Here is a 24172-nt window from a genome sequence, read left to right on the forward strand (position 1 = left end):
GTATAATTGAAACCTACGCCCTGGTATATCACTCTAGTGGAATGCCATCTCTGCGGATCACCACTATGCATAACGGAATATAATCTTTACATTTATATAAGGCCTTTTTCAGTGCCCTAGAGTTATGAAAAAAATATATAAACTGCAATTTTGTATTTGGTTATCGATACACCAATTCAAACAAAAATACAATGCAAAATAATGCGCTCCTGTTACTTCTATAAACTAAATTCATACTGAAGAGCGTTTTGTTGGGTTTGATCTAAATTGTGCAGCGTGATCAACCAACTGGAATTAAAACAACCTGTTGTTGTTGTTGTTGTTCATATTGACCACCCTACGTGCATCGAAAAAATCGCAGGTAAAATTTCTCAGTTGCATATTTATTCAGTAGAAATTCGTTCGCAGAGATTTAGCTTTGATGCATCATCGGAGACTCTTTTCCCCTTCGATTATCTCATTGGCGATATTTCTGGGGGTGAAAATTCGTCATCGAGTTTCGCTGACACAAAAAATCACTTGTGAACTTTGAGATTCAGTATGTTATGGATGTTTGCTTCGTGAATGAAAATTTTGGAAATATTTTTTTCAGTCACTGAGTTTTGTTTAGAAACTCTCTTGAACTGATATTTTCACGAACGATAATGAAAATAAGTTTTTCTGGTCATGATTTTCCATACACTCGTTATATTATGCAATAGATATAAGAGTCCATAACTTTACCGTTACAATCAGCGTTACAACAATTATAATTTTACCCCTACCCGACCCGAGTCCGAAAATAATTTTTCTTCCAAACCCGATAAAAAATAAAAATCTTCATCCGCACCCGACCCGATCCCGAGAAAGTTCGGGTAATCGGGTCCGAATGCAGGTATTTCCAAGGACTTTGATTCTATAATGTTTCATTGTATTACGATATTTTTCCGATTTTTCGAAGAACAATGAAAAGAATCAATTGTTCTAGAAAATTCTACAAAATTATCATAAAATTTTTTTATATGTTTATAAAAGTTTATATGTTAAATATGTTATATGTTTATATATTAAAGAATGATATGAATTTGTTGAAAAAGAAACAAAACATTTCAAGAAGCAAAACATTTCATTTTACAATTTTTTCCAATATTTCTTTTGAAGAGTTACTTTATTGATCAAATAGAACCAAATTATTAAAACTCAAACAAAATGGTAAAATAGCAATTTTTTGGTCGATGCTTGGCGTAAATGCGATTTGCACGATGAAAATCTACGTGTCTCGATACCACCGTAACGTTTCTCCACGGTAGTGACAGCTTGCCAAATCAGACTAAAAATTACTAGGTTCATTGTGAGTTTTAATGTATGAAAGATTACACTATTTTTGGAACTCATGTTTGTACATTTGGGAGTCCGTAGTATAGTTTGTCATGAAAGCCTAAGGTTTTCGGTCGCAGTTGCAAATATCAGCCAGATCATAAGCTTCTTGCAAACTTATCGGTGAAAACTTATTAGAACTTGCTAGAGACATCACCTCGAACAATGGTTTCATAAAACTTTTGTCCGGTGAGCTGCCCATAATTCGTACGTTTCGTCTGTCCATGAGAATACATCCTTTGTATTATACAACTTCCGGGTACGTCTTCGGTTCACTAGATTGTATTTCCAAGTCTTATTTGGTTGTTTACAGGTGCTAAAAGAGAAAGAAAGATCAATCGTTCTGACGGTACTTTGGTTGGTATTGAATTTATTAGATTATGATATCCGATAGCACTTGGTTTGCCCGATTCATTCTTAACACCTTCAAATGCAGTTTCCGATTCGCTGTTCAATCACGACAAAAAACGCTATTTTTTAAACTCGAAGCAATATGGAATATATATAATAATGACAGATGTCTAACCTTTTGAAACTATCGACATCAGCTGTTACTGTCCAGTATTCATAACAGCCGGAGCCATCTTTTGAAAACGAACCAAACTAGTTTGTTCTCCCAATATAGTTTTGAAACAAAATTAATCTTGACTAAATTTTCTGCACTGACTTAACTTGACATTGACAATGACTTAAGCATTACACAATATTATTGTATGATGCTGTCCAATCGATCGTAAGAGGCTCATTCTATCGACTGTATTGGTCGAGACACGCAAGCGAACCGTGTCAATATACTGCAACTAAAACTAATGACTAATGACTAATTATTTAAATCGAACGGCCACTATAAATTATCTCATACTACGACTTAATGGAATCATACTTTTACAAATTGTTTGTAATGTTAATAAAGTTCTACGAATTGCTTGTAACGAACCATTATTTGTAGTACTATAAAGGAAGAACATAAGAATATAAAGTAAAAGCATAATTCAATCAATGGAATTTCATGATGAATGGGAGTTTTCATTCAGAATAATTCAGACATACTCCAAAAATCCTCGTGAATTTTACATGTCAGAAATTCTAGATGGCACTACTTATGCTGTGTGAAAGAAAATGTACACATATACCTATTCAAATACTTACATTTGTTTATGTGCGTAAGGCATTCCTTGATAACCTGCGAATAAACAAAATACAGAGCGTTATTGTAGCCAGTAACAACTTCGAAGTATCATTTATCAAAGAATTTGGCAGAATTTCTCCAAACCAACGTTCAATGCATGGAAACATTAGTCGCTAATTTTACGACGAGTTATTCGAACAAAGACAATTTTGCCCACGCGCTCCTAGTGCCTTCGTAGGAGTAATTTACCATCAAAGGAGAATGCTGCTACTATAGAAACTTTTACCTAAACTAATAGCATATTAGACGCCCATGCAGGAACCGGCTTTGCTGAAACTGCTCATTCAATAAAATGTCAACATGTTGAAATATGCGTCACACTCATTTAACATGAATATTCAACTTAGAATGACTCCGTCATCCGTAGTGGAAGGTATTAGGGATTAAAACAGCACTAGTTGAGAAACAACAAGCCATCTGACTGATTCAGATATTTGACATAATATCCTTTCATCAGCTAGGAAACTACGATACTCTGTTGTATGTATTAAAAATGTCTTTGATATCGGATGGAATTTTGAAACCGTTACATTGTATGCATTTGTGTACGATTAGGAGATAATTAAATTCCGGGCCTATGTAGTGATTCGTGGAAGGGCACGACACTGATCTTCTGTAGATGCTACTTTTGCTTTGGTGTTAAATAACAAACGTCTTGATTTGTCAATAACACACATTAGGGTGTAAGGTTTGACTTGCAAAGCAAGTGAAATCTATCGCGCTTATATATCCTATTGACAAATCACAATGGAATATAGATTCTACAACTACGTTGATTCAATTGATTGAAAAAAAACTTTATTATCAATTTAGTAAAGTAATAAATTTTGGCCATTTCAAAAAAGGTGTTCGGTTACCGGCAACACAAGAAATTTTGGTAAAGATGGAAAAATATAAGTAAAGACTGCAATTACTAAAAGAAAAATGGAAATTATTCTTTTCGAAGGCGTTTTGGACAAAAGTCTTCATTGTCTGCTGGTGACTTCACCTTGGCTCTCTTAGCCGATGATTTGGATGGTAGCGCCCTTGGTGTTGAATTGGCCGGTCTTTCACCGGCTTCGCCGGATTGAAAACGTTACTACAGTCGAATTTATTAGCTTTTTATCAACTAACCAACGTTTAATGGCATTAGTTAGGGCATTAAAGCTCAGTTTCATTGACTTGGACAATTTGTTTGGAGTCGCCATGACTAACAGAACTAGAGAGCAAAAGGTTTTACTTATATTACGGATGTATTGAAGCTGTCAAGATTTTTTTTTATAAAGTTTTTCTATTCGGCTTTTTTGCACTTAAGTTTAACGCGGCCGTTTTACAAAAAAAATTTTTTGCTGGATCTTGTTTTATTTTTTTTTCCTTGGAGGAGAGGCGTTTTCGCTTTATCTAGCGAATGAAAGGGGAGCAGTGGTTTGCTATTCACGCTCCCGTTCATTGATTCGGCATCACTATTATTGGCGGAACAATATCACATGGTGTACTTTGCTCTATAGGAGATACTGATGGTTTCGTTGAGGGGGATGCTTCATTGTTGTTGGTGGCTGTCACAGGTGTACTGGGGTTGCTTGGGGTTGGTGTGAAGGAAGCACCTTTGGTGTAGTCGTCTTATTGTCCAGTTTATCACATGGCTTACCGTAGTGAACAGCTTTTTGGCAATATTGCGATGTGGCCATCTGATTGTCATAAGTAACAAGTGATTTGCACGGGACTCTTGTACAGAGATGCCATTTCACTAGAGTGATACACCAGGGCGTAGGTTTCAATTAAACACTGCGGATACATTTACTTCGCTCCACACAAAGAGGAAAGCGCACTTCTTCTCAGTGTCCAGACAGACAGACTTTGAGTGCGTGCTTGTGTTGAAAGAAGCTGGTGCGAGAGAATAACATTCTCTTCGCACGAATCACTCTCACGTGCTCTCGCCTAAATACACCCAAGTGATCACTGATGCGTGATGGTGAGCGAACGCTTCTGTGGAATTTAATTAATAGAGAGTAAATCTGGTCTTGCTATGAAAAATTTGCAATGAAAACTGAAAATTTAACGATAAATTGTTTTATTTTACTGATTTTGCGTGCCCACGCTTCTTCTACGCAAATCATACACCAGAGTGCTCACCGGCGTGTACACCTCTGTGAAAGTATCTGCATCTACCTCAGAGAATTTATTAGCTAATGCTCTAGCACTTTGGTGCGATTCAGTGGAAGAGGTAAAAGGAAATAAACAAACGCACTCATGGTGCGTGCACACTTTATACAACAGTGATGTATATATGTGAAAGAGAACAGCTCTCGTTGAAGTTGTCAGTGCGTGGGGAGAAATTTTGCTTGCTCTTCGTCACACAGAGGAGATGGACATCTCTGCTCTTGTATCCTGACCGAAAATCACATAAGAAAGTATAGCATTCTTCGAGCGCATGCGTAACAAAGGTACGCCATTTAAAATACCGGAAAAAAAGTTCTTCCACTTTTTTTCCGATAGAAAAAATCTCTCCGTATTGGGACATAGTTTTGCGAATATAAGGATCGATGACGCTTGAGGGAAGGTCATGCACACGCACTTCTATAGCACTATCTTCATATATATTAGAATGTTGTACTTAATGTTTTCGTGCTCCACATAGTGCACATTGTTCTTGTCTTTTGGGAATTGAATTGCCTTTATAAAACTAGATCTAAACAATATTATTTGTCTTATTGCATTGAAGTAAATGCACACGTTTAATGTCAAGATGCATGCTCCTTAAGCAAACATTCAAGTTCTCGTATCGTATCGAAGGTCCAATTTTGCACTGCCTGAAGTCAACAATAATTGTATTCTTTCGTAGCGGCGCTAGCTTTTGTTCGTTTGGTTCACTCATTTTCGAGGTCGTTCTTTTGTTCACTACACAATACTGTACTTGGTTTCTTCCGTCCCGAATGTAAGCGGTTTTGTTATATCGACTGACTTGGATGAGATGTGAAAGCGAACTGAAGCTGTCAAATTGTCCACGTGTTGCATATCACCAGATATGCCAGTTAATACAAAAAGTTCAGCTAGCAAAAACAAAAAATCGCGCCAATTTTCAAAAGTCTGTAAATTCTGACGAATGTCTGCAAATAATCGAAGTTTCAACAGTCTGTGAAAAATCTCTGGACGAAAAAAGCTTTGCAGGTTAACTAAAAAAAATTTATAATATACAGACAAATTTGCAGACTTGCTCTGCTTATCACTGACAATTTTTCACGATTTGTCAAAAATGGGGTGCCGAACACCTTGGAATACCGGTAACCGAATTCGGTAGACATTTTGAAAGTGATGAAAAAAAAATTTATTTGCGAAAATTTTGATAGCATCCGGTATTAAATCACGAAATAGATAGATTTCACCTCATAAATATTCAATCCATTCCACAGTGGTCCGAAACGGGAAATTAGCGTGACAAAAATATTTTCACTATTAAATATTAGCTTTTTGTAGTTGGTGTCTTCACAAAAGTTGTTTGTAATCAAATGGCGCTCCGTTTGATGAAAAATGTTACTAGGGTGGTCCTCATTTAGATTGAAATCTGAAATCTAACTTTCTTAATTGAACTCAAAAATGATTTTGTTGTACAATAAAGTTGTAGAAAATTTATTTTGAGCAACTTTGCTGAAAAAAGCACCTCTCTAGCTTTTCATTTGATCGAGTTACATCAATTTTCCCGAATAAGAGTAAGGGTGGCTCCTGAAAATTCACTTTTTTTGTTCTAACTTTTTTGTGAAACGTTCTACGGAAAAGTTGTCTTCAGAAGAGTTGTTGTACTAATTATTGCGCACAATCAACCAAGCTTTCTCATATGAGCTATTAGTAAAAAGTTATGATTATTGTTTCATCAAAAACTAGTCGAGCTTCAAATATCAATATTTATTAGATGCCAGATCGATAAAATTGTATCCTATGCGGTTCCTGAAAGGTCAATATATAAGTAAAAATTCAAGAGAAAATTGAGAGGGTGTTATTTTTTTAACTTATTTAAATTAGTTTTAGATATACCTTAAAAAACTCAAAAACATTGCATTGAAAAAATAATCATAACTTTTTACTGGTAGCTCATATGAAAAAGCTTGTTTGATTAGTACAACAACTCTTCTGAAGACAACTTTTCCGTAGAACATTTCACAAAAAAGTTAGAACAAAAAAAGTGAATTTTCTGGAGCCACCCTACTTTTATTCGGAAAAATTAATGTAACTCGATCGAATGAAAAGCTAGAGAGGTGCTTTTTTCAGCAAAGTTGCTCAAAATAAAATTTCCTACAACTTTATTGTGCAACAAAATCATTTTTGAGTTCAATTAAGAAAGTTAGATATCAGTTTCCAATCTAAATGAGGACCACCCTAGTAAAATTTTTCATCATGGCGCTCCATTTGATTACAAACAACTTTTGTGAAGACGTTAACTACAAAAAACTAATATTTAATAGTGAAAATATTTTTGTCACGCTAATTTCCCGTTTCGGACCATAGTGCATTCTAATTTTCGATTGATGCTCTTCAATTTATGATACTATAAAAAACTTTTGACTAGATTTTCACGCAATTAAAATTTGTTTTGAGCGTAGCAAAAAGTACAAGCGTCTGTTTGTTTTGGTATTCGGCACAAAAAGAACGTGCTGCTATTACACACACATGACATTTGTTGGAATGACGTTAACTGTTTTCTGTCAAAAGTTATGGTGGGGTGCCGGAAACCGAACACCTTACCCTACATTTAAACATTCGGTTCAGATCCGGTTTGAATCTAATAAAATTGTGCGGATAGAAAATTGTACTATTCGTCGGTTGCGTCACTAATACGATTATATCTACAGAACCAAAAGAGTTAGTCATATGATCATCGAACTTGTTCAATTATCTAATAGTTCAAATGAGCCTAAACTTGTTGAAATCGGTTAAGCATTTTCCGAGAAAACTGAGCGTATAAGAAAAAGTGCGGTTTGTCAGTTACGTCACTTCTACGATCGTATTTCCGGAATCATCAGTAATGAACCACTGTGTGACTTCGCTTTAACAGAACATAATATATTCCATCTAGCTAGTTCCGGTACGAAACCTAGTTTCCTTACTCTTAAATCATTTCCATGACTTGAAACGGTTTTGTCATTGCATTCAAAGTCACTTGCATTGATTCTGTCAATTTTTGTTGCGTTTGGCACATGTTTTTGGTAAGCGCCAGGTTTACTTCTAATTGAGGTTGACATCTTTCAGGTAATTTTTGAACACCCTACCCGAGGTATTGACTGCCTTTAACGTTGAACCACTGGGTGAGACATTTTCGCACAGTTTTTGTAATAATCCAAGCGCTGCTCGGAAAGTGTGTAGCTCAACGGGACAAAGAGATAGTACACTGAAGTCTTTTTTTTACGTACCGGATAAAAACAGCATTCAAACAACAATTCGCAAAATTGTGACGTTTCAGGATTTTCCTAGATATCTGCAACAACAAAAATTTTGTTTAGAAGCTTTACAGAGTCGGATATTTTATTTTGTTAATGTAACACCAGATCTCGACGATTCATGTAAAGGGTGATTTTTTTTCTGGTATCTTTTTGGCAATACTGATTTTGACCGACCGTGCGTGAATCGTGTCTTGTGTCATTATTTAACTTGTTCAGTTCTATAATTTAATCATGAATCGACTTACAATGTCTAAAATTTGGTGAATGAGCACTGTCAAAGTTGAAGGAAGATCCTCTTTTTTATCGAAAAATTGTGTTCAGCAACGAGCAAGCTCATTTCTGGTTGAATGGATACGTCAACAAGCAAAACTGCCGCATCTGGAATGAAGACCAGCCAGAAGCATTGCAAGAGCTACCAATGTATCTCAAAAAAGTCACGGTTTGGTGACATTGGACATACCTGACATGTGGTTTCGACAAGACGGTGCCACATCCCACACGGAACGCGGAACAATTTTTTTGTGAAAATCAAATCTTATACCTCTTAAAAAAATCCCCCTTTATTTCCACAACAAGACGCATAACGTCGAAAACTAGTTAAAAAGCACAACGAAATTAGGTGAAAAACAGCATAACGCTTAAATATGACTTTTTAAAGCTGTTAATGGTTAATCGCTATAATTAATTCACATAACAAAGAGAAGTGAGGATTACCCATCGGAGCTCATTATGTATAAAATTTTTCTGAATGTTAAGTAAGTTACGTCCATGCAAGTTACGTTAAACAAATTTCTAACAGGTTGATAGAGTATTCCTCGGGAGCATTTGGGAATGAGGCGGTTACATTGAAAGAGACCATTATTGCATCACCTTCGATAGTATTCAAGTTCGGAAGTTTCGTAGCGAACTCATTTGTATTGAAAATTGATTTAGTAAAAATTGTTTAGCATACACTCTTAGAAAAAATGAATTTTACGCTTGACGTAAACTTGACGTCCAGTTCAACATAAACCGCTAGGCAAACATAAAGTTTCTGCTACTTACAGAACACTTTTTTTATTTGCACCGAAGTGCAACGTCTTTACTGTCGTGCCGAACGTAAACGAGTTTCGACTTAAACTGACCGATTCAGGTGATGGTCATTTAGGGTTAACCATAAATTGTTATGTACTGACGAGTCGAAGACGAAACATAAAGTATAGAAATCGGTTATGTGCCCTATGTACAAAATAGGTTAAACCCTAAATGAATTTTCTACTGTTTGAAATGTATTGAATTGTGTTCCAAAGTATTGAAAATGAAAACAGAAAAAGAAACAAATAATCTATGTTTATTTTGTAATTGATATTTCAGTTAGCATGACTGGTTTACCTTTCATACATTATTTTGTACCAATTCGAAGGTTTGCATGAACCTAATTTGGAGGCCGCTCTCTCATTTGATTGTAAGAAATCTTTTATTTCAAGAGTTCAGCTGACGGTGGTGGTTAAACTGAGCTTTGATTAGAAGAGAAACCGGGGTAAAATAAATGATATAAAAAAGAGCTGAATGCTACCCGTTCTGTACGGCAGCGAAGGTTGTGTGTTAGAATGTGAAGTATACTGCAGTAAAGTGATCGTCAGTGTGTACCATATTCGGTTTCAATTGAATTGAGCGAAGTTTTACAGGACTGATTTTGGCACCATTAATTTAAAAAAAATGTTTAGTTTGAAAGGAATCGCTTGATTTAACTAACGGTTCAGTAAAGGAAAAGGTTTTTTCCAGTGCATAGCGTTGAAAATGTATAACTCTACTGCTTCGCATAAAAACAAAACCGCATTACTCTGAAAGTACGCATAAAGAAGTCGCGTAAAAAGGCATAAGTGTAATCAGATAGGGCAAAGTCTTGTAAGTAAGCCGCATGGTCAAGCATTTCCCACTTGTGCGACGGTGCAAAATCACCTTTTGCTGCTCGAATCTTTTCCATGGTTCGTAGACGTTTGGATGCTTAAAATTTGCTTCGTACGACGACATATTTGACGCTCAATAAAAGGCTGATTGAACCAGTCAAGAACAGTGACTTTTTTCTTTCTAAATACGATTTTTAAACCATTATTTATCGTTGGAAGTAACAACATGTGTTGGTAACATCTCCAGAAGACCGAGCCTGATAATAATTAAGAAAAACATTTTCAGTCAGTGTAAATACATTTTTTTTCTATCTAAAATCATTTCCATGCTCAAACCTAGAATCATTCCATTGCTCGAAAAAATACAATTTCCTCCACTGTACAGCATTTAGTTTATCTTTGATAAATGATGACCTTCCCATATCTTTAGCATCTCACACATCGTGTATATATCCGCTCCATTGTTTCAGCACTCTTGAGAAAGAGTGAATCAGCATGCTAGGATTATGATGGGTAAATGGAATTGGAAGCCGAGTAAATATATAATACGGGTTTCGTTGCCCCCGACGTTCGCTCAAGGAGTCCGGATTGCTATATGGGAAACATCCGGGATGACCTATGCTATTTGTGTGCACAGCAAGTATGGATCTTTGCTCGATTTAAGCTCACTTATTGTATGTTCCAATCTATTATCCTATTTAATTCGGATCGGAGACTTTGTCTGGCTACAGTTTATGATTCGACTTGGGACTTGCTGGATATCACAATGCCATAAAAAACAGCAAACTTATATATTAATAACATTCTGTGTATATTAAAATTCTTTCAAACATACTTAATTGAAGTTGTTCTAGCAACAATTTTCCAGTCAAAATAATAATAGATGAAAAAGTTGTAACGGACACGATTTTTTTTCTTAACTTTTTTTTTGTATTTTTTAATTTGGCTCAACTTTTCCATGATCAAAAGAGACAATTTGTATCTTCAGCTTGCCATTTAAACTCCAGTGTAACTTTTGAGAAACGCTCAAACAAAAATTTATTGAAAATTAAAAAAAAAGTTTTTATTCTTGAACGGTTTGTTAGACTAATTTGGTGTTTTCGGTAATGTTTTAAGTAACTGTTTCGAGTATACACTGCGAAAAATTTGTTGTGTTTTATTTTGAAAATAAATACAACCTTAACATCATTTTTTTTATATTCCTTTTTTATTTCAATATGTTGTAACTGATGAAGTTTATTGGACTATAGTTCAAAATGGAGAAATAATAAACCGAAGAGTTATTGTCTTGTAAGTATGGCTAAAAAAAGCAAAATTTTTAATCGAACTGATGTTAGACAAAATTTTGCTAAATGCAGGAACATCGGCCGCAATATAAAGACCGTACTGACGAAGTAGTTTTGCTTCGTGATACTGCAAGACCCCATGCTTCGAAAGTCAGAAAACTCGACGAATTAACATACCTGATAGTTTATATTTGGAAACATACCCGCTATATTTAGCGGACATTGCTCCATCCGATTACCTCTGGGCCATGTCATAAGGCTTGTCAGAATAGCACTTCGAACGCTACTAAAGAACAAAAAGCAGGATCGATTCATTTATCGAATCTGGTAAAAAGTAAGGGTTACAATACTTTGAGTAACGGTATTGTAATGATACTCTTATAATAAATCAATAAATTTTGCAAGAAAAACTCGACGAATTAACATACCTGATAGTTTATTTAACGTATTTTTTCGTCAAACAAATGTAGACTTCCCAAAATGGTTGATTTTAAGTTAGTTTTAATTGCTACCATCGCACTCTTTTTAAATGCACATTCAGAAGATAATAGTTGTAATCTCGGCTTATTCGAATTATAATTGTAATTATTAATTATCTGAACATACGAGAAACCTATTTTAATCCATCTAGTGATCTAATGATGAATTTACATCTTGCCAACGTTCACATGAAAAATAAGGTTGATTACAACTATGAAGTATTTTGGACACTACCTCTTTCGGAGCCGGAAATCAAGGACCGAAGGAATTCAACAGTTTTTTTGTTGGGCTTCTAGCTAACAATATCTACAATTTCGATAAGTTTTAAGATCAGATTTGTAGATTTCGCACGTTTATTGCATCGTCATTTACATGATGGTTCGAAATTTTTAGCAACTGGTGTACCGGGAACCGAGATCGTCAAATGGAGAGATAACTAAGTCCTCATAAGTTCCTATCTCATGCCTCCCCGTATGATGACATTTGGTCAATAGAACAACGTCAACTGAGTGCTATCGCTTTCTGCGTTAGTAGCAGAATGAGAGGGTGCGAAATGGCTTATAAGTTGAAGCTCATCCTAAAGTGCAATGTTTATCATAGTATATTTCAACATATAATTCTGTTGTTTATTACATTATTTATTATATATTAAATTGACTTATATTACTTTATATTATATATGAGAATTATAATAATTATTATTATTTTTTGCCTTTCTCATATAGAAAGGTTATGCAATCACTGTGAAAACCGACTTTTGAACCGAGGCCCGGAGGGCCGAGTGTCATATACCATTCGACTCAGTTCGTCGAGTACGCAAAATGTCTGTGTGTGTATGTGTGTGTGTGTATATGCGTATGTGTGTATGTAACATTTTTTTTGCACTAACTTTTCTCGGAGATGGCTGAACCGATTTTCATAAACTTAGATTCAAATGAAAGGTCTTGTGGTCCCACACAAAATTGCTGAATATTATTTAGATCCGACTTCCGGTTCCGGAATTATGGGGTAAAATGTGCAAAAAATTGTGAAAATAAGTGCACTAACTTTTCTCAGAGATGGCTTAACTGATTTTCACTAACTTATATTCAAACGAAAGGTCTTGAGGTCCCATAAAAAATGCCTGAATATTATTTGAATCCGACTTCCGGTTCGGGAGTTATGGGGTAAAATATGCAAAAAAAGAAAATATGTGTTCTAACTTTTCCTATAGATGGCGCGACCGATTTTCACAAACTTAGGTTCAAATGAAAGGTCCTGTGGTCCCATCCGTAATTCCTGAAGTTCATGCGGATCCGACTTCCGGTTCCGGAAATATAGGGTAAAATGTGTTAAAAATTGTATACTATCACTGAAAATAGGGAAAAACCTTAAAAAATTTCTAAATCGACCTCAAATCTGTTCCAATTTGATAGTTTTTATCAGTAGACGGTCAAACAAACCGAAATTTGCCGAAATCGGCACAGTCGAAGTAATTTACAGTTTTATCACTATTTCTGATACGACTGAATCCGGACCTGGAAGCGCCAGGCCAAAGTGAGGTTGTTAGAGGATCAACTAACAAACGCTAGGAGAGACTGGGGCAAAACGGCATATTGTCGAAATAAATAATCTGCATTATCTCTCGATCGATAACTGTTTCTAACGTAAAATTTTCTATTATAGGTGGACCGCAATCCTGAATTAAACAAAAAAGACCCCCTAGAAAATTGCAAAATTGGAGAGCTACAGAAAAAAATTGAAAATAATGCTACATACGAAAACATTGGAGATCATTATATGAACAGATAAAAGCAGCAAAGGAAAAGTTCAACTTAATGTTTTCATTCGCTTCTGACATTCAGAAATACTTAAACAAATTTTCCAATCGTTACGCTTGTCCGATTTTTGCATTCAGGCGTTCATATGTATTTTCCATTACGGGACTTTAAAAAAAATAAACATGTAGCAAAAAAAAACTCCAAATCCAATGTGACATTGAAATCGTGCTTGTGCCAGATTCTAATATCTAGAGCAATATCTTCGGGATATGCTTCGCCATACCAATACTTTTACACCGACGACAACTGCATCGATCGACTGCCCTACTTCCAAGTTGGCCTATTGTTTTGCCAGCATATTTGGGTGCAGTCGCGAAAAACGATTCCGTTCTCATCACCGGTGGGACGGTTAGGGAATTTCTTGTTTCGTTCTAACGATGGAATTTATCGTCTTCTGCATGGTTTAGTTTTACTGAATTAAATAATCGAATTCATTTCTGGGTATGTTAAAAAATAAGAAGTGCAGAGTTTTTTTCAAATCGTAACTTTTTTAACATCCATAGATGATTATATTTATTGTATACTAATCGATCTTTTTTATTGAATGCAGTGATCCATGCAAATAACCACCGGCAGATATCGCTCTTACGGATCACGAATTGAAGAGGCTACTGGGTTTGGTATATTCAACAATTGTGTCTCGGCTTCATTTATGCTTCAAGAACCTGCATCTGTTTATATAGCAGAGCTAGCAGCAGTTCATTATAGTTTGAATGTAATCGTCACATTATCTCCAAACCATTATTTTCTCTTCACAGATAGTCTGAGTGCAATTGAAGCCATTCGCTCAAACGCTGCTGGCAAATTCGCTCAAACGCTGCTGGGCAAAATAAAACAGTGCCTGAACGACATATTGAACAATAATTATCAAATCACAATAGTTTGGCTCCCGGCTCATTGCTCCATTCCAGACAATGAAAGAGCCGATTTTTTAGCCAAACGTGGTGTTATTGAAGGTGAAATTTATGAGAGACCGATTGCTCTCAACGAATTCTATAGCGCATCTCGCCAAAGAACACTTGCCAATTGGCAAGCTTCTTGGGATAAAGATGGTCTGGGTCGGTGGATGCACTCAATTATTCCTAAAATATCGACAAAGGCATGGTACAGGAGACTGGATGTGTGTAGGGATTTCATTCGTGTGATGTCCGAGACTCATGTCCAATCACTACCCGTTAGATGCACATCTCCTTCGATTTGGACTTTCCAAGACTAATCATTGTGCTTGTGGCGAAGGTTATCGCGATTTTGATCATGTCGTTTGGACATGCGTGGAGTATCGTGATGTCAGATCTCAACTAATAAATTCCTTGCGTACTCAAGGTAGACTATCCAATGTCCCTGTTCGCGACATTTTTGCTTGTCGTGACCTTTCATACATGAAACTTCTTTATCATTTCATCAAGTCCATTGGAGTTCCAATTTAAATTTTATTTTATGTTAGACGCCTTTCTCTTCTATGAGTTCAACCAATAGCCAAACAAACCTAAATAGTTCAGGAATCAGAACAAATTGGCTCGAATGGCACGTTCCCCTTGATATTTGGAGATTTGTGCCTTTATTTAATGTAATTTATAGTAACAAATCGCTTGATGATGATGAACAGTGTTTAGATTAACTAATGAATACCAACATACCAATATGATATTCGAAATGTATTAGGTTTAAAGTACAATGAATTGTGGATGCCACGGCGAAGAAAAACTTATGTATATTGCCTATGAAATAAACGTATTTATGGAAAAAATCGCTTTTCTCCGCAAACATCCGTTTCGATACACCCTTACTATTGTACCTACATACACATTTGCCTTTCCTATAAAGCTTTGGTTTATGCTGGTAGAAGTAATGATTCAAGATTGGTCCCATTGTCAGCGGCATATAAAACGAAATTTACTGCTCCGTCCCATTCGGTTGCTTCTACCCATTGCACCGTCAATCGCATGCAAATCGCACTTATCGCATCAGAGCTTTCCTCGTGCAAGAAAGGATACTATAGGACTTCAGGCGAGCATCAGACTCCATGCAATTATGCAAGGGGGGTGTAGCGTAGACTGAGATAGCAGGTATTACTGATGCAAACGGAAGTTCTACTAATGTGATTCTACAGTTCTCTCTGGAAACCTTCACCACCACCACCTCCACCGTCATCGTCATTATGGTTATCCGTATAGTCGAAGCATTCAATTTAAATACTTTTACTTACTGGACAGTGGTGCTGGAATGCACCCGAACTACTTCATGATCTTCTAAATTTCTTGCCTCCTACCAAACGCCCTCAAAAATCACACCGATTCCAGTATCGTAACGTAGATTGAACCTGAAGCGTGTATTACCTTGAACTTTTCACCGATGAAGTACCACGATGATGATGTATGTGCCTTCAGCAAAACATTAGAGTGCAGATTGTCGTTTGGTCTTTCGGATCGATTCGAATTGCTTCAACGATGGTTTATTAATATTCAACGCATTCACATACACACACATACATCTGTTCGATTGGGAATATATCGATCTCCGAATGTAGTGAACGAAGGTAGCTCGACTGTGCAAGCATATTTTTGGTTGTTACCGGTTGGATCCATCTGTTTCAGGTAATACCGATTGTGCTGATTGGGGAAATTGTACATTTTCCGACTGTACAGAATGTCGTTATGAACAAGATTTCGTTTTTTTTACCTTACTGGTTACCATGCCCAAGGGTGGCGGAATCCGGGTGACAAACATCCCATATGAAACGAACATAGCTGAGGTATTCGCACTGAAAAAATCTAGCCAAAGAGAAACTTTCAGACCTTCAGCGAGAAACACAAAGCTTCCCCCACGTGGTTGGCAATCCACTTCACCATCCAGTCATTCACTTGTAAATACCCTGATGCACTCCCTGCCCCTCCCCGTTGTCGATATAATTGAGCATAATACAACATAATATAATATAATATAATATAATATAATATAATATAATATAATATAATATAATATAATATAATATAATATAATATAATATAATATAATATAATATAATATAATATAATATAATATAATATAATATAATATAATATAATATAATATAATATAATATAATATAATATAATATAATATAATATAATATAATATAATATAATATAACATAATATAATATAATATAATATAATATAATGCAATGCAGTATAATACCATACAACATAATATACAATATAACAGTTAATGTCGCAGTGCAAACAATGCTCTTCTTTCGTCGCAGTACTGCAGAAAATGCAGTATTTTGATAATAATATTATCAAGACGATACGACCATTTTGCTGTGGTTTATTAAAAAAAGGCTTTTTGGTCAAGTGTTGCTTTACAAAATATTTATTTTGCGTTAACATACTAATTCATGTAGGTTAATATTATAGTTGCCCTAAAGATGAAGGAATATTTCTTCGAAACGTCGGTCTTTAACGCAAAATAATTTTTTTGTGAAGCAACACTTGACCAAAAAGTCATCTTTTTAATAAACTTAATAATAATAATAATAATAATAATACTAATAATACTAATAATAATAATAATAATAATAATAATAATAATAATAATAATAATAATAATAATAATAATAATAATAGTAATAATAATAACAATTATTATTATTATTATTATTATTATTTTTATTATTATTTTATGGGCTACTCTGGCCAAGGGGGGTGGTTACAACGCTCCGCACTTTCCATACCAGACGAACTAGGCTATGGTGCCCAAATGAACACTAGTAACGAAGGAGGAAACCGACCTATCATTGATAGGTTCCCTCCAGCATGTAACCCAAGCGACAGATTCCTTTACGGTTATCAATTTGCAACGAAAGATACGAATATCTTCTATTGCAAGTTCGCCAGAGAGTTTGTCACTTGGGCAGGAAGCACATTCACCCGGTAACCAGTCAATCATTGAGTCGTGCGTCTGTATCGTATTGGTATTCTGTCATCCTACCATCTGCTTCTATGTCTTAAATGTCCTCGTCGATGAAACTTTGGAAAATTTCGCATTGTCTCCGCTTCGGTCTTGGCCCTGCTTTCCTATATAGTTTTTTATGTCTGAAGCGGTACTTACGATTATTACTTTAAAGTTCCTAAATCAATGTAGATATGTTTGGTCCACTAACACTATCCATTTTAATCTACTCTGATTGTTTCTATCTTTGTCGACGTTACGTTACGTTTCTTTTTCCCCCATTGCATTGTTTTTTACTTTGCCGGGAAAACCTGTTAATATCTCAAGTTAATAGATTATCAAGAATAAAGGAATAATAATAATAACAATAATAAAAGTGATAGTAAAAATCGCAGTGCATTTTACATACCAAAAGTTAGGTTATTACATAAAATACCTATTTTTCTTTATTTTTCTGGGACATTCTAGGGGTTTTCTTCCTCACACTTCTTTGGTCTTAAATCTTCGATGTTTTTTTTTTATTTTAACAGACTCGTTTCTCGTCAAGAAAATAAAATAAAATAAAATCATGTGTTAGTAAGCTTGTTAAATTATATAATGTAAGGATGCGCATTTAACACTAGATTGCCCAGGAAAGTCACAATATGTACACAATGGAAGGATTGCTTAAAATTACTTAAAATTCTGTGATCTTTTTTATTCTTTATTTAACGATATATTCACTAAGGGACACTGCACTAGCTTTCAGTTATTCTGTCAGTTTGTTTTTTAAGAGAGAATGTAATCGTTTTGACTGCTTTTGGGCACTTTAGGTTTTGGGCTCTCTAGTGTTGAGCACGCATCCAGGCAACAAGAGCTACATGTATTTCGTAAAGAAATACTAGGTGTGATTGTATGAAATGTCCACGTGAACCGTTCTCTTCCAGAAACATACATCTCACACTTTCTGTTTGAAAGTGACATCTGTGTCAAAGTTAGAGAAACATTCAAACCTTTCCTGATTTGAGAATGTATCCAAACCTGATCACTCAGTTATACCGTCATTGCAATTTGTAAACATTAATAACGATACCGAACCGGATCGGAAAGGTTTGAAAGTTCCTAAACGGTTCATAAGATATCTATTTACTCCTATTCCTGATAACAATAGTCCTCCTTTTTGAATTAAATTCACCAGTTCAGGACGACTATTATATATTAATATTCATCCCAACTAGATCAAGATAATTCAAATTGGTGACCAATTCCAGGCATAAGAATGCTCGAAGCCACCTAATGACCTATTGTCAATTTCAAGCAGTATTAGTCCTGTCCACTCCGAGATCCATCCAGATAACATAATAATTTTCATTTTTTTACTTTTATAAGCGAACGATCGATCTCGGTATGGTCCGACTTTGTCAATACGAAATATAAATTGACTTCCACCCCCATCCGCCAAAGGGGGGTACGCGCCCTGTAGTTTATCATTCAAAGCCTAGGGAAATGTTTCATTATAACAAATTTTAGAAAAAAAATTTTTTTTAAATGTTACTTCCTTGAATAACAAATTTTTTCCTTGGATTTTTATAGACAAAAACTTTAAACGCGTTTTTCTCGAAAGCAGGTTTTGAAAGTCCGTGTTCAATTTTCAGGTTCAAATGAAAGGTCTTGCAAACCCATAAAGTGCTATCAAATTTCATCCGGATATGGAATCAGAACAGATTGGCTCGAATGGCCGGTATAAAAATTTCATTTTCAGGGACGTCTTTTTATACATGCCACGGAAAACTCAATCAAATACATTCAAATAACCGTATAATTCATGCAATTTCTTAGAAACTGGTTGGCAATTTCTTAGAAACGAACTTTTGGCTCGGGAGTAACAGGGTAAAGTGTGCAAAAATATGAAAAAAGTGCATTCGAATTTCTAGGAGACCGGTCAACCGATTTTGTCGTGAATTGCCATGGGGCGCCTTTTCAAGATTAACCCTTTGAGAGACTGTTAAATATTCGTTCGTGAATATCTCTTGTTGTATATAACGTATCATTGTGAAAACCGACTTTGGTCATATACTATTCGACTCAGTTCGTCGTGTAGATAAATGTCTGTGTATATAATCAATTTTTACAAGCTTAGATCCAAATGAAAGGTCGCGGTCTGTCACTGAGAAAGATAGCAAAAATGGAAGGAGTAAGTGAAAAAACCGTGCGAAATGCAATCAGGAAGTTCGGCGAGGATAACACCTTTGATGATGAACCGAAAACGGGTCGAAAAAAAGGTCCTGTTATCCCTCAGTTAGATAAACGTATACTGAAGGCGTTCGAGCAAAAGAAGGAGGTTTCAGTTCGGGATGTGGCCAAAAAAGTGGGCACTTCGAGATCAAATGTTCTTCGTGCTAAAGAACGTTTGAATCTTCGAACCTATAAGAAGCAGAAACAACCAAAACGTAGTCCGAAACAAGAAGCATCGATCAGGCCGAGGGATCGAAAGCTGTACAATACGATTCTTGCTGGAAATTTGAACTGCATAATCATGGACGACGAAACCTACGTGAAACTCGATCACAAATCCTTGCCGGGACCACAATAGTATACGGAGCGAGAAGGGCAAGTGTTAAACCAGTCCGAGACATCCATTGAAGTCGAAGAATTTGGTAAGAAAGCTATGGTCTGGCAAGCAATTTGTAGCTGCGGTAAGATTTCGAAACCCTTCATCACCACTGCTTCAATGATCAGCGAAATATACATCAAGGAATCCTCTGGTAGAAGGTAAAAGTTAAGTTACTAAAAGATTTCTGCTTGCTTAAATGATCCTCTGTCACGTCTCTCCTTTTCCGTTCTATATATTCACATCCTTGCTCTCTCTTGAGTACTATCATTCTATAATTTTCATTTTCTGTTTCTACAAAAATGGTCTCTGGTTAGGTGAATATCGAATAAAATGAAAAAAACATCAAGGAATGTTTACAAAAACGACTTCCACCCAGTTGTGGCTTCGATTCCGGAGGCACCGGAAACAGTGGTCATATTTTCCCAAATGAACCTCACTCCTTTTCTCAGCGATGGTTTGATCGATTTTCATAAACTTAGATTCAAATAAATGGTGCTGCGGTCCCATACGGAATTACTGAATTTTATCCGTATCCGACTTCCGGTTCCGGAATTATAGAGTGAAGTGTGTTTAAAATTTTATACCATCACAATCCATACGAATCTGTAATATCTCAGTGTGTTCCTATTTTAGTGGAGTATGAATAGTTTATCGAAGAAATTGTTCAAATGGCGTCACTTCTTAGATTAGCCCCATGATCGCAAGTTCAAAGTTTTCAAAACAAATTTCTTCGTATGCATTCCTCTCAAACCGACCGTTAGACATTCTCCCGTAATGGTCGATATTTATTTCAAGTGCGACAATCGCGGATGTTGGCGTTGATTTGGCGCTCGCTTTCCGTCCGCTATTTTTATCAAATTCTCGAACTGTGTACTTTTTCGAAATCGCATCATGCTAACGGATTTTCTTTACTCTAGATTCCGTCCTTTTTAATTATTATTTGCCAGCTTCGTTTGTTTGTGTCGACGGCTTGGGAACACGATCGCGGGACCTACGCGCAATTTCTGCGTTTTGCGTGCCGTCAGGCGTTAGGAGGAGAAGTACGAAATTGCAAAATTGTATGGCATCATGACAAAGTTTTTTTTCTCGGAAGTCTAATTCATCAGTCAAAACGAGCGACGATACATAGTTGTGCGATAAATCGTGATGTGCTGGAATCTATGTTACTCGGGACAAGATCTCACCCAACGGCTCAACGATTCATCGTTCTCGAACGAAAGTGGAATTCGAACGTACCGTTGAGTGTACCTCGCGTGCCGGTAGCCTCGGAACAGAAACCAGTACCGCTGAGCGGCGACCAATCAAGGTCAATGTTGAGGCAGCCAGTACACCGTTTAGCGTGTGATTTCAGTTAGATGTTTGTTGAGAAGTCAGTGAATTATCTCTGACACGCCGGCACAACGCTCGGTTGGTGTTTACCACCACACCAGCTGTTCTGTGTAGTGGGGCGTGAAAATAGCGTCATCGTTTGAACTCGAGTTGTTGTTGTTGTAGTTGGCTAGTTCAAGTCAAGATAATTGTTGCTATCTTATCACCTACACGCAATGCATTTGCTTCTGCTGTCGATACCAGAGTATAGAAACGCGTTCAGAATGTTTGATTCGGGGTCGTAGAATTTCAATAACGAACCGTTTTAAAAGTTGTAGATGTGCTGCAAACCCACACACTGGCGGACCCGAATTCGTGAATGCGCTGTCATTGATAAGAAACGAAAAAAAAGCAGCTTTGCACAGGATGGCAGAACCGGGGATTTTCGAAACTACACACTGATAGATGTAATATGCGATAGGGATAATGTTTGTTGATTTCGAGTTCAGTCTTTTGACGATTTCAAGTCTTCGGAATCATGTAATATTTCGCCTTACCAACAACAAAATGCACTTTATTACCTAGCAACAGGTTGGTAAAATATATTATATTGATTCAATATTTCGAATGGAAACATCACTTTATTACGTTTCAATTTTCCCCCCTTTATGGCATTACTCTGGTCGTGGCTGGGGGCTCCCTGTCTCCGCACATTCCATACCAGATGAACTAGGCTACGTCACTCAAACGAACATTAAAGGTTGACTAAATGTAAATTGGTACGTACAAAAAGATCATTAATGGTTGCTTCACAGTAAAAAAGCCTTAGGGATTGTTTCGACAAAATCTGTAAAGATTAAATTTGGATTAATATTAATTTAATTGAGCATTAGTCGTCTTAAAACTAATTACTGGTACCTAATTAGGCTGCATGAAGAACTACGAACTTTTGATTTCACTCCAGCCATTAGGATTCGTGCAGACTTCTCTGAAACCAATTTAGCTGCTTTTGACCAAGATTTTCGAAATTACGCTAAAATTGTAGCTTGTTGTTTATATTAAGAGAGCTCTCTCACCACAAGAACCCAATACCGCTCAATAGGTCGTAGCTCCGGGCATGTAGGTGGGTTTAACTCTTTCGGTCCAACATGAGCTCCATTTGCTTTAAATGATTCCACAACATCTTTGGCATAGTGACAAGATGCCAAATCAGACCAGAATAGTGAAGGAACTTATATTACTTCGAAAATATCACCCAGACTCATCTGGACATTTTAAGCTTATCATACTTATCAATTCGTAAATGACTTTGATCATCAACTAGCCAGACCAACAAATCGAAATAATGTTGATATCACTATTTTTACCTGGAGCTGTTAGCGGAATATATTCAATAGTTGCACTTTTTATGTACCATTTAATTCCACTATTTCACTGTCACGTTATTACACTTTCACAAAGTCACTACACTTTAATGAAGTCTAACAAACCTTACAATACAGATACGCGTATTTCGGAATGTTATTTACATCCTTCTTCAGTGTATCGGTTTTATAAGTTTGTTTATAAATGTTATAAATAATTTATAAATGTTATAAATAACATTCCGAAATACGCGTAATTGTATTGTAACGTTTGTTAGACTTCATTAAAGTGTAGTGACTTTGTGAAAGTGTAATAACGTGACAGTGAAATAGTGGAATTAAATGGTACATAAACAGTGCAACTGTTGATATCAATCTTGATGATTTCCTCCCTGTTTTTGCGTCATTAACCATACGGAAGTTGAAATTTTTAACATCCAAATTTGGAAGCTGCGTTAAAATTTGATACGTATTTGTAAACAAAAGTTACTATTTTATAACAATAAAGAGTTCTGCAATTCTATTTTACTGAAATATTAAGGTTTTTAAGGTATGAATGACTTAAATATTTTCTCTAAAACATAATGGAGAAGATACAAAAAATTGTGTATTAGTGTGTCCCTTAGAGAGAAGGGAAAAAGCCCTGCATACATGCATACATACATGAGGACGCGGAATGCTACGTTACGCGGAGGGACAGGAACCCCCGTAGGACTGCCAACGCAGCCTCCCTACGCGAGTGTTAAAGGAAATGGGACAGCTAAATCAAGGGCAGGTGGACACATCGGCTCATTCCAAGAGTCTCTGGATGGATCGACAGACCCCACGGCGAAGTAAACTTTGGCCTAACGCAGTTCCTCACAGGTCACGGTTGTTTTAGGTGGTACCTCCATAGGTTCGGCCACGCGACATCTCCTGCTTGCCCTGGCTGCTCAGATGAGCTTGAAACGGCAGAACACGTCCTGTTTGCCTGTCCCCGCTGTATGTATGTGGCAGAGAAACTACACCAGATAACCTAGTCCAGATGATGTGCCACAGCGAGGAGAACTGGAACGCAGTGTCGACCGCGACCTCTCAGATCGCGGGCATCTTGCAGCGGAATTGGAATGCAGAACAACAGGCAGCCGCGACCGCCGGCCGCTAAAGAGGGATCAGCGAACAAGCGTCGGTTCGGGAGTTTTTTCCGTTGTCGGGGAACTCTCCGTCGGTGTAGTCTAAATCCCTCGCCGGGGATTAGACGAGTAGATTGCGACGTAGCTCCGGTATGGATCATCGGGGCGCTAGTGAACCGGAAGCTATCCTCCAACCGGAATCATTGGAGCGACTCAGGCATCCTGCCGTTCGCGGATTTCGGGAGTGTCGGTCCCTGGGAAACTTCCATCGCCAGAGAGATCTTCGCCGGTGTAGGCTAGATCCTTCGTCGGGGACTAGCCGAGTAGAAGCCAAAGCACCGAAGTCGAGCCGTCGGGGCGCCAGTGAACCGGAAGCTAAGCTCCAACCGGAATCGCCGGACTGAACTCGACATCCTCCTGGTCGATCCCCT

The 24172-nt window shown here is 36.7% G+C and overlaps 1 protein-coding gene across 6 annotated transcripts in view; it reads right to left on the minus strand.

The window, feature by feature from the left end:
• LOC131436844 (endophilin-A) overlaps positions 1-24172 on the minus strand; it is a 117502-nt gene that overhangs the window by 81197 nt on the left and 12133 nt on the right. For all 6 annotated transcript variants that reach the window (XM_058605782.1, XM_058605778.1, XM_058605781.1 and 3 more), the window contains exon 2: positions 2506-2539. The gene's annotated coding sequence lies outside the window, so the exon portion shown is untranslated. The remainder of the gene's footprint in view (positions 1-2505; positions 2540-24172) is intronic.

The sequence above is a fragment of the Malaya genurostris genome, chromosome 3 (assembly GCF_030247185.1).
Source record: "Malaya genurostris strain Urasoe2022 chromosome 3, Malgen_1.1, whole genome shotgun sequence".
Taxonomy (NCBI): domain Eukaryota; kingdom Metazoa; phylum Arthropoda; class Insecta; order Diptera; family Culicidae; genus Malaya; species Malaya genurostris.